We start from the raw sequence: 12,901 nt of genomic DNA on the forward strand, positions 1-12,901 counted from the left end.
TTTGAGAAATTGTTTCAACCACTCTGAGATGCCCATGACCCTTGAACCAGGAAGATAACACATCATCCTAGAGTCTTATCTGTGATCGCCTGACGAAAGAGGCCCCTATCACAGTTGCTTGCTGGGACTTTGCTATACCCTACTTTACAACAGAGTCAGTTGTGGCTCCAAAGACCTGGCTGCTCCTGTTTTCCCCTGACAATCTATCCCCCACAAACAGTAAGCTTATTAGAGAGGGGAATGGCCACAGGAGACTCCTGCACTACCTATATATCTCTCCTGGTAGTCACCCATCCTCCTGACTGTACTGCGGTAGGCTCATTTCCCTGAAGTTTCTATCTGTCCCACTCCCTGCCTCCTGTATGCTCCTCAGTGTGTCCGACCACCACTCCAACGGATCCCTCTAGTCTGAGCAGAGCTGCAGCCAGCTACACATGCTGCAGACATAGTCGTCAGGGACTCCAGCCTTCTCCCGGATCTCCCACATCTGACAGGAAAAGCACCCTCCCCTCTTGCCCATTGTACTTTGTGTTGGGAATGCTTTAAGCCTAGGGTTATAGTTGGCTAGGGATGGGTGACTTTTCCATGTTTGAACCCTTCTCGTGTTCTGTTAGAACAATGTTAGAGACAAAAGCTGAGGAAATCATGATAGTTGCCACTAGGGACCTAATCCCATGTGCCTTTTGCACCACTAAAAGGCTGAAGTGAACTCTGCAAATTTGAAAAAGCAGTAATATATTACAACTAGGGGGCCCAATCCTCTGTAATGACAGTAACAGCAAAAGAAATAAATGGCTTACGATTCTTTCAATGGAAATTGTTTATTGCCCATTGCTCAGAGAACAGTTGAATATTAACCCACGTTGATACGGGTCTGGAGTCACATGTCTGTCAGACTGACTAAGGGCAGCAGATTTCCTTCCCTGAAAGAACTTGTGAACCAGGAGGGTTTTTAATAACAATTGAGTGTTTAAAAAATGACCAGATATTTAGTGAACTCAAATTTCAACACCTGTCATGGCAGGATTCAAAGCTGTAACATTAGCCTGGGATTTTGGATTGTTAGTCCAGTAACATTTACAACTGCATGACTGTCTCCTTGAATTTCAAAACCTTGGAAATGTATTTCTCTGGTTTCAGGCCACTTCCCATGAAACCAAAAAGCTTGTGAATGCTGGAAATTAGACAAAAGCAGAAATTGTTGAGTTTTTCCAGTCATTTCTGTTTTTGTTCTCACAAATTAAAAAGCTTGCCTCCACTTTCTTGCTTAATAACCTTGTAGTGAGCCCAGTTTAATCAGTCTTTCAATGAATTGTAAATTTCCTTTGTATTTCTTAATGAAGTAAGCACCCTTCAGTCATCAAGATCGTGGTTATTACTTTGTCAGCTCTGGTGGAACCTTTCAATCACATGTATACTGAAGTGGAAAGAGAAAGTTCAGGATTTCAGATAGGCCTCTGAGTTCTCCTGGGTAGATTTGTCAGCTCATGTTGACTGCAGAGAAACATGATTAGAATTGTAGTGTGTAGTCCATATAAAGATGCTGTAAATACATTGACAGCAAATCTTTAAATGTGCCAGCAAGTCCAAGAGTTCATTTCAACCTGATAGGATTATGAAATCATTGAAACCTTTTTTTATTCATTTGTGGGATGTGGGTGTCACTGGTTGGCTAGCATTGTCCATCCCTAATTGCCCTTTGTCCAACTGAAGGCACTTGAGAGTCAACCACATCACTGGAAAAGCTGGCATTATCTGAGGAGAAAAATCTGAATTCACATTTTGGGTCCAGTGACCCTTCCTCAGACAAGCCCAGTAGAGTGGGCCATTGTTTATTGTAGAACTGTCTGCTTTTGGAGTCACATGTAGGCCAGACCATGTAGGCAGATTTCCTTCTCCTGCATTTTCCGACAAGCAACAATGGATTCATGATCATCAGTGGATTTTTAGAACATAGAACATAGCACAGTACAGCACAGTACAGGCTCTTTGGCCCTTGATGTTGTGCTGATGTTTTATCCCACTCTTAAGTTCAGACTAACGTACATACCTTTCATTTTAATATCATCCATGTGCTTATCCAAGAGTCACTTAAGTGTCCCTAATGTATCTGACTTTACTACCATTACCGGCAGTGTATTCCATGCACCACCACTTGCTGTGTAATTCGATTTCTTTATTGAATTCAAGTTTGAAGGGTGGCTTGATGGCTCAGTGGTTAGCACTGCAGCCTCACAGCACCAGGGACCCGAGCTTGATTCCAGCCTCGGGTGACTGTCTGTGTGAAGTTTGTTATGGGTGCTCCAGTTTCCTCCCGTAATCTGAAAAGATGTGCATGTCAGGTGAATTAACCATGCAAAATTGCTCATCTGTTAGGTGCATTAGTCAGAGGGAAACGGGTCTGAGTATGGTTACCGTTTGGAGGATTGCTGTGGGCTTGTTGGGCTGAAGGGCCTGTTTCCACACTGGAGGGAATCTAATCTATATAATGTAGGGAATCTAATCTAAAAAGAAAGCAATTCCACCATCAGCCGTGGCAGGATTTGGGTCCCCAGTACATTAGTGCAGTTTCTGGATTAATAGCCTAGTGGTAATACCAATAGACCATAGCCTCTCCCTTTTTACTTTAAACACCGATTCAAGATAATTGAAAGGAACAGGAGGTTCTTTTCCTTCCACAGTGAGTTATGATCTGGGATGTTTTCCTGAACAAACAGTGGAATTAGAGTCAGTATTAGTTTTGTTTCAAGTTTTACAAATTTCCTTTTGAAAAGAAGTTTTCACAGTTATATGAAAAGTGCAGTGGGAGCAGAACAAATTAGATTGTTCTTGCAAAAGGTCAGCACAGTATGAAGAGCTGAATGGCCTCCTCTTATACTATTGGAGTCCATCACTTGATGGGAAAGGCTTAGTAGGAAATGTCTTTAAATAATAACTAAGCACTGTTGCACCTGTCACGGATTAGAATTCCCCTCAATGCTGCTTTGAAAGGGCTGTACTTAAAAAGATATGCCAACAGACTAGTAAATTCGAGTGTAGAATAATGTAATCAGTCATAGTTAAAAGAATCACACAACACCAGATTATAGTCCAACAGGTTTATTCAGAAGTACTATCTTTCAGAGCGCTGCTCCTTCATCAGGTAGCTAGTTACCTGACGAAGGAGAAGCAATCCGAAAGCTGGTGTTTCCAAATGAACCTGTTGGACTATAAGCTGGTTTGTGTGATTTTTAACTCTGACTGATTATATTATTCCATACTCTAATTTACAAGCCTACTAGCAGAGTGCTTCAGAGAACATCTCTGGGACACCTGCACCAATCAACTCCACGCCCTGTGGCTAAACACTTCAACTCCCCTCTCTCACCGTGCAGGTCCTGGGCCTCCTCCACCGCCGCTCCCTCACCATCCGACGCCTGAAGGAAGAACGCCTCATCTTCCGCTTCGGGACCCTCCAACCTCAGGGCATCAACGTAGATTTCACCAGTTTCCTCATTGCCCCTCCCCCCACCTTATCCCAGTTCTAACCTTCCAACTTAGCACTGTCCTCAAGAACTGTCCTAGCTGTCCATCTTCCTTCCTACCTATCCACTCCACCCTCCGCTCCGACCTTTCACCTTTACCCCCACCTCCATCCACCTATTGCACTTTCAGCTACCTTCCCCCCAGGCCCAACCCCCTCCTATTTATATCTCCACCCTAAGGCTCCCAGCCTCATTCCTGATGAAGGGCTTTTACGCAAAATGTCAATTCTCCTACTCCTCAGATGCTGCCTGACCTGCTGTGCTTTTCCAGCACCACACTCTCGACTCTAATCTCCAGCATGTGCAGTCCTCACTTTCGCCTAATTTTTAACTTTGTCCACTCCAGTCCAACACTGGCATCTCCTCATCATGGTAATCAATCATGTCCTTGTACTGAGCTATAAGGGAAAATGTTGATAAATTTGGACAAAACTCTGTTTTATACCACAGGACATCACCAATGCTGGGAAGAGCTGAGATTCGACTCTTGTGCGTTAATGATAGTACCTGGTATCAAGAACCATTCTTGATAATTATATAGTTGGGATTCAAAGAATGCATTGCTTACTAGTTGGAGTGTGCTATGTAAACTAATGTATTGTGTGTGGGCAGCACGGTGGCTCAGTGGTTAGCATTGCTGCCTCACAGCACCAGGGACCTGGATTCAGTTCTACCCTTGGGTTACTGTTTGTGTGGAGTTTGCACATTCTCCCCGTGTCTGCGTGGGTATCCTCCAGGTGCTCCGGTTTCCTCCCACAGTCCAAAGATATGCAGGTCAGGTGGTTGGGCCATGGGAAATGCATGGTCCTAGGGTTTAGGGTCAGGCTGTAGATCTGGGTGGGCTGGACCTTGGAAGATCAGTGTGGACATAATGGGCTGAATTGCCTGCTTCCACACTGCAGTCCAGTCAGCCTAACCCCCCTACTCTATCCGTTTAACCCTACATTTCCCATGGCCTATTCACCCAACCTGCACACCTTTGGACTGTGGGAATGTACAATAATATAATGCTATAATGTACATTTCTTCAATTCAAATTGGCTTTAATGTGATTGAAGAATTTAGACCATTATTTAGACCATAGAATGTGAACTTTCCTTTACTATATTGGGTATAACGTGATTACGGTCCCATTGGTATAAATGGTGCTGCTATTATGAGATTGTTCTTATAACAAGGGATCTCACGGTAATGTTTGTATTATCTCAGAACAGACTGCAACAATTTATGATGTCCAGCACATTTTTCAGTAGTAATTATCAATTTAGTGGCAGTTATCTATTTTTGAAATACATCTTGTTATATTGTTAGTCTACATAGGAAAGTGTAATATCATTACCCTTAGGTTGCTAGTTATTCATGTCTAGACTGAACTTGTTAGTGTAGCAAATTCTCATGATTCAAAGAACAGCAGGACTGAGTGTCTCTACTTGCATTCTGAAATAGTGCATTTTCTGAAAAGGTGCGTTTTCTTGTGGAATGAGAGCAACAAATCAAACAGAAATAAAAAAAACCCTTCAATTTCATAGCAGATGACTGAAGGGACAGGAGGAGGAGAGGGGCGAAACAGCCTAAGTAACATGCAGCAGTGTTGTGGATCGCAGTGTTAGCTGAATTCATCAGAGCTTGTTGGCCTCTGGGTGAGAGACTGCTTGAGTTTAGTGAAAAATTCACCAACTGTCTGAATCTGTCTCCATAGGCCATTTTTCTAGGAGTAATATACACTGCCTAAAAACAACAAAAAATCTTATTGAACCAGACTCAGCACTTTTCCCAGAGTCTAACATGGCAGACCTCAGGCTGATATTTACCTGGTCAAGCCAGAAATTATTAGTGAGAGTTGCATTTCCTTATAAGTGCGTAAGTTCCTCAAAAATGGCCAGGGCAATTTCCTGATGAAAGGGCTTTTGCCCGAAATGCCGATTTTCCTGTTTCTTGGATGCTGCCTGACTTGCTGTTCTTTTCCAGCACTCCATTAATCTAGACTGATTTTCATCATCTGCAGTCCTCACTTTTGCCCAGTATGCGCTAATACTTTTTCTTTCATCCTTGGCATCATCTTATTGAGCTGGGAGATTATCAGAGTACTTTTCCAAATGTCCTTTATTGATGTAAGAGCTTTGAATGGTATTGAAATGCTGTTTAGCTAGTAAGTGCAGTGCTGCCACCGTTTCCCTTGATGAAGATCGCCTTGTTCTTCTTTTGAATGGATCGAGTGTCTATCAGCAAACAGTTTCACCATAACCAATAACCCACCAACTGCAGGGAACTCAGTCTTTATTGGGCTCTTCTGAGGAAGGGTCACTGGACCCGAAATGTTCACTTCGTTTTCTCTCCACAGATGCTGCCCGACCCACCGAGCTTTTCCCGCAATTCCAGTTTTTGTTTTGATTTCCAACATTCGTGGTTCTTCCATTTATTTAATCAGCCAGTACTAGATGAAGTACATATGCAGAATCCTGACCCTAGGTGCACTCCTGACTTCCTCTGTTTGGGAAGACCTGTGCAGACAGACAGTTGGGGGACTTGCCACCCTCCTAACTTCAGTCTGATTAAGTCCATAGTGTGAAGGCCTTCTGACCCCACTGCCAACCAAGTGGGCATCTGGTATCAGTCCAGTGGCAAGCATGACAATCATACTCCTGTGGGATTGCTTGTGGTCTCCTCAAGGGAGGCTATGTATTTAAAACCACTGGCATTGGGAAAAGAGGGCACCCACTGAAGCCAAACCTCCATCTTGGCTGCTAACAACCCCTCTGGTGCAACCTAACTCCAGCCTTTACTCACCTCCACCCTGGGGATACAGATATTGGGCTGTGGGTGAGACTCATGCTGATAGCAACCAGTGCACCCCCTTGGTGGCTTTACAGGGCAGTAAGGACTGCTGGCCTCTGGTTGTCAGTTTTGGTGGGCAGGACTCTGCCCGAGGGTTCTCGATCTCAGAAAAAGGACTATCAAATGGAATAATAATCTGTGAGCCTTTCTGGAAAATGACAATGAAGTGTTTCTTTAGAATGTGAGAGATGACGTAACAAAACAAAAGTAAAACTGGATGTTTGATCGAAAATAGGCTCTAGCAAGCTTAAGGAGTTGCTAAATTGTACATCGTTGAAGACCATATCGAGAAAGATGGTGTTAGCAATTAGCTAAGTCAACTCCATTTGACCATCTGGACACATGTTGATATCTGAGGTGAGGGAGAAAATTAATCAGTCTTGGAGGTGACTTTGAAGAAGTAATTTTTTGGCTAATGCTTCGGAGCTGAGGTTGAAATTTAATTTTTAAAAACTGTAGCAGAAGTTGAAGTGTGTGAATCAACTGCTCAACCTGGTCCATTGCTTCATGTCCTCACCTGGCTTCACGATTGTTCTTTAACTCTTTCTGATGAAGAGCTAATACCTAAAACATCGATTCTCCTGCTCCTCAAATGCTGCCTGACCGCCTGTACTTTTCCAGCACCATGCTCTCAAAATTTTCTTTAACAGCTCTATGTCTTGATAGAGGTTTATAGTCTGTGCTATTGCCAATTTTTCTATTCGTAATTAGTTATGTTACAAAACCACAATTTGGGCCTGAAGATACTTTATGGCATTAAACTAATTCAATGTATTACACATTGTTGAGATGGTGGGTTTTAAGATTTGTAGCTCAGGTTGAGGTTCTGGATGTAGGTTTGCTCACAGCTGGAAGGTTCATTTCCAGATATTTTGTTACACTACTAGGTAACATCTTCAGTGGGCCTCAGGCGAAGCAATGCTGAAAATTCCTACTTTCTATTTATAGATTTGGGTTTCTTTGGGTTGGTGATGTCATTTCCTGTGGTGGTATCATTTTCTGTGGTGGAGTCACTTTCTGTTCCTTTTCTCAGGGGGTGGTAGGTGGGGTTTAATTCAATGTTTTTCTTGATAGAGTTCCGGTTGGAATGCCATGCTTCTAGGAATTCTTGTGTGTGTCTCTGTTTGGCTTGTCCTAGGATGGATGTGTTATCCCAGTCGAAGTGGTGTCCTTCCTTATCTGTATGTAAGGATACTAATGAGAGAGGGTTGTGTCGTTTTGTGGCTAGTTGAGGTTCATGTATCCTGGTGGCTAGTTTTCTGCCTGTTTGTCCAATGTTGTGTTTGTTACAGCCCTGTTTACATCAATCAACAGTAATTAACGTGGCCAAGGAAACACTGACTACACTATTAGAAGACTCAAAGGCACATAAACCAAACACCACTAACTTTATCAACAAGGACAGTATCATCAAGCTAATGGATCTATGCCTTACCACGCACTTCACCTTCAACACCAAAACCTACAGACAAACCAATGGAACACCCATGGGATCTCCGATATCAGGGTTCTTAGCAGAAGCAGTAATGCAGAGACTCGAACAAATAACTCTGCCAACTATCCAACCCAAACAAAGCCACAATTTGGGCCTGAAGTAACTTTGTGGCATTAAACTAGTTTAATGTATCACACCTTGTCGAGATGAAAATAATTTTGCCGAATTGAAATGCAAAATCAGTTTGCATCTTTTTGCTTCCTTAGCATTCAAAAGTCAAAACGTTCTTTCCCACCGAACATTTATAATTCTATTGCTCAACTGTTAGAATATTCTTTAGCGGTGTAGACACTTTTGCTAACATCTAAAGATTTATGGAAAATTAATTATTTTCAACATTGTATTGAATGTTCTGCTTCTGAATCTGAAATGATTACTCATTTGTCAATGCTCCTTGCTGGCTTTGTGACATTAGGCTACTTTGTTGTGGTTCTGTTCGCCAAGCTGGGAATTTGTGTTGCTACTTTATTCCAGCTTCTCTCCTTGTAAGAAGAGAAATTAAATACTTTTTGATGGAAATCCAGTGATACCATGGCTGCCATACCAACCGTAAAATGATGTGACAGCCAAATGTTGTTGGGTTCTGTTCACTGAGCTGGGAATTTGTGTTGCAGACGTTTCATCCCCTGTCTAGGTGACATCCTCAGTGATTGGGAGCCTCCTGTGAAGCACTTCTGTGATCTTTCCTCCGGCATTTGTAGTGGTTTGAATCTGCCCCTTCCGGTTGTCAGTTCCAGCTGTCCGCTGCAGTGGCCGATATATTGGGTCTAGGTCGATGTGCTTATTGATTGAATCTGTGGATGAATGCCATGCCTCTAGGAATTCCCAGGCTGTTCTCTGTTTGGCTTGTCCTATAATAGTAGTGCTGTCCTATAACAGTAGTGCTGTCCTATAACAGTAGTAGGATAGCTGGTTGTGTCATTTCGTGGCTAGTTGGTGTTCATGGATGTGGATTGTTAGCTGTCTTCCTGTTTGTCCTATGTAGTGTTTTGTGCAGTCCTTGCATGGGATTTTGTACACTACGTTGGTTTTGCTCATGCTGGGTATCGGGTCCTTCGTTCTGGTGAGTTGTTGTCTGAGAGTGGCTATTGGTTTGTGTGCTGTTATGAGTCCTAGTGTTCGCAGTAGTCTGGCTGTCAGTTCGGAAATGCTCTTGATGTATGGTGTTGTGGCTAGTCTTTGGGTTGCGGCATGTCCTCATTCTGTTGTCTTTCCCTTAGGCATCTGTTGATGAAATTGCGCGGGTATCCGTTTTTGGCGAATACATTGTATAGGTGTTCTTCTTCCTCTTTTTGCAGTTCTGGTGTGCTACAGTGTGTTGTGGCCCTTTTGAATAGTGTCTTGATGCAACTTCTTTTGTGTGTGTTGGGGTGGTTGCTTTCGAAGTTCAGGACTTGGTCTGTGTGTGTGACTTTCCTGTATACCTCAGTGCTGAATTCTCTGTTCTGTGTTCTCTGTACCATCACGTCTAGGAATGGGAGTTGGTTGTCCTTTTCTTCCTCTCTAGTGAATCAGATTCCTGCGAGTGTGGTATTGATGATACGGTGTGTGTTCTCTATTTCTCTGTTTTTAATTATTACAAAGGTATCATCTACATATCTGACCCAGAGTTTGGGTTGAATTTGCGGGAAGACTGTTTGTTCTAACCTTTGCATTACTGCTTCTGCTATGAGTCCAGCGATGGGTGACCCCATGGGTGTGCCGTTGATTTGTTCATATATTTGGTTGTTGAATGTGAAGTGTGTTGTGTTGTCCAGTAGTTTGTCATGTCAGTGATGTTTGATACTCCATATAAATTCAATATGTTGGTGTTGCAATTCCTCAGATGGAAAGAGAATACAATATAACTGGGTCTTGGAGACGATAATGTAATTGATAAGTTTAGGTAAATGTGAGGTGCTGCATTTCAATAAAAGGCAAATCAGGGCAGAACATATACACTTAATGGGAAGGTTCTAGTGAGTGTTGCCAAAGGGACTGAGGTACAGGTTCATAGCTCTTTGAAAGTGGCAGAAAGGATAATGAAGAATGCATTTGGTGCACTTGCCTTTATTGGTCAGAGCATTGAGTATAGGGAAGTCATTTTGTGACTTTACAGGGCATCAGGCAATTTTTGGAATATTGTGTTCAGTTCTGGTCTCCCTGCTATAGGAAAGATGTTGTGAAATTTGAATGAATTCAGAAAAGATTTACAAGGATGTTGCCAGGGTTGGAGGAGTTGAGCTTTCAGGAGAGGCTGAATAGGCTGGGACTATTTTCCTTGGAGCATCGGAGGCTGAGGGATGGCCTTATGGAGGTTTATAAAATCATGAGGAGCATGGATAGGGTGAACAGTCAAGGTCTTTTTCCCAGCATAGGGGACTTCAAAGTTAGAGGGCATAAGTTTAGCGTGAGAGGAAAGATTTAAAAGGAATCTAAGGGACATTCTTTTCATGCAGACAGTAGTGTATATGTGGAATGAGCTGCCAGACGAAGTAGTGGAGACTGGTACAATTACAACTTTTTAAAAGGCATCTGAATGGTTACATGAATAGGAAAGATTTAGAGGGATGTGGGCCAAGTGCTGGTAAATGGGACTAGATTAATTTCAAATATCTGGTTAGCATGGCCGAGTTGGACCAAGGGGTCTATTTCCGTGCTGTACATTTTATGTCTTGAAAAATGGTTTGAGAGATACTACTTCCTATGGTATATGGGATCATTCCCTTCAAGACCTACAGTGAGGACCACACGTAAATGCTTTTGTGGTGCAGTGGCAGTGTCCCTAGCCCTAAGCCAGATGCCCTGGGTTCAAGTCAGAGAAAGTGAAGACTGCAGATGTTGGAGATCAGCGTTGAGAGTGTGGTGCTGGAAAAACACAATAGCTCAGGCAGCATCTGAGGAGAAGGAAAGTCGACATTTCAAGCATTAGCCGTTCATCAGGATCACCATTTCTGATGAAGGGCTTGTGCCCAAAACATTGATTCCCCTGCTCCTCAGATGCTGCCTAACCTATCGTGCTTTTCAGCACCACACTCACTGCCTGGGTTCAAGTCCTACCTACTCTAAACATGCCATAATGTTCCTGAACCAGTGATTGAAATATCAGTACACCTCAGGAATGGGAAGGAATTGTGGCTTGCGAGTGTGTTGGTGTGAATATTTATGTTTCAACAGCTGTTTCCCAAGTGTCTTGACTTAATATTCCTCTTCATAATCCATTTAATTCCCTACTGTTTGAAATGGAATTATATGGTGATATTGGCAAGGATATGGCCTTTTTCTGTGCCGCCAATCTCTATGACTCTGTGTCACTATTCTTTCGATAAAATAGACAATCATCTGGAACTCATTCCCCAGCAAGACAGTGATGGCATTGGACTTGTGTCAATTGAAAATGCCAACCTGAGATTGATAGTTTTTTGCTTGACAAAGCTGTTACAGTTTATGGGACTGAGATGAGTAGGTGGTGTGAAAATGCAGATTTAATATGCTTTAATTGAATAGTCGAACAGGCTCAAAGGCTAAATGACGCACTCTTGTTCCTTTAAGAAGATTAAAAATTTCAACTCTCATTATTTCTTTCAATCCCCTCAGAAATGCTAATGAATTGGTAGATTCTAAGCAGCAAAGCATAATGCCTTGGGTGGATGGTGGTCAGTGGAGGCATCTTGGCCTCTTCACAATCCATGCTGCCTGATGTTCATGTGTGTGGTCAAATTCGACAAACAGTAACCATCTGTTGTGTTATCTGTTAATGGAGCAATGTACCAGCAGCCAAGCCAAACTCTTCAGCCAAATTCATCTCACTCTTTTTGGATGAATGCAAGAACAAAACAGTGAGATGCCAAGAGCTAGGAATCATAACTCCGAGCTTGATGCCAGGTAAATCTAAGGAAGCAGAAATGGAGTCTGTGCTGAATAAGTTTTATTATCTCTCATGGTGCCAGCATTTGTGAACAAACTGACTCAGCCAAGTCTGTGAACTTGAGTCAATGCCCAGGTAACCCCAGTTAAAAGCAGGCCCAGTCTGAAGAGGACTTATCCACTTGCAGATATTGTGTCATTTAATTGAATATTAATGGTCAATGATAAAATATTTTGGAACTTGTTCACTTGATGATTATTAAAAATAACATATATGGCTTGAACTATGCTGAATTTCTCCAATCTGGGAAGAATGATGTCAGATTGCTTTTTTTTCATTTGTGAGATCACGAATCTAGCTGATGATTCCAAAAAATGTCTTAAGAGCTTTGGAAAAGTTATCAGTGAGGTGAGGTTTTATAAGATGATTATGTTTTGGGGCTGTCTCTTCAAGGTTAAGATGGGAGTGATTGAATCACAGCATCTGGAGATATTTGAAGAAGTAATAAAGAGGATTGGTAAGGGCAGAGCAATGGATATGATCTATATGGACTTCAATAAGGCATTTGACAAGGTTCCTCATGGGAGATTGGCGAGCAAGGTTAGATCACACAGAATAGAGGGAGAGCTAGCCATTTTTATACAGAACTGGCTCTAAGGTAGAAGACAGAGGGTGGTGGTGGAGGATTGAAGGTCTGTGACCAGTGGTTTACCACAAAGATCGGTGCTGGGTACACTGCTTTTCATCATTTATATAAATGATTTGGATGTGAACATAGGAGGTACGGTAAGTAGGTTTGCAGATGACACCAGAATTGAAGGTGTAGTGAACAGCAAAGAAGGTTACTTCAGCGATCTTGATCAGATGAGCCAATGGGCTGAGGAGTGGCAGATGGAGTTTAATTTAGATAAGTGTGACATGCAGCATTTTGAAAAGGCAAATCAGGGCAGGATTTATACACTTAATGGTAAGGTCCTGGGGAGTGTTATTGATTAAGAGACCTTGGAGTGCAGGTTCATAGCTTCTTGAAAGTAGAGTCGCAGGTAGATAAGATAGTGAGGAATGTGTTTGGTATGCTTTCCTTTATTGGCATTGAGTACAGGAGTTGGGAGGTCATGTTGCGGCTGGACAGAACATTGATTAGGCCACTTTTGGAAATTTACGTGCAAATCTGGCCTCCCTCCTTTAGGAAGGATGTTA

Source organism: Hemiscyllium ocellatum, chromosome 22 (assembly GCF_020745735.1).
Source record: "Hemiscyllium ocellatum isolate sHemOce1 chromosome 22, sHemOce1.pat.X.cur, whole genome shotgun sequence".
Taxonomy (NCBI): Eukaryota; Metazoa; Chordata; class Chondrichthyes; order Orectolobiformes; family Hemiscylliidae; genus Hemiscyllium; species Hemiscyllium ocellatum.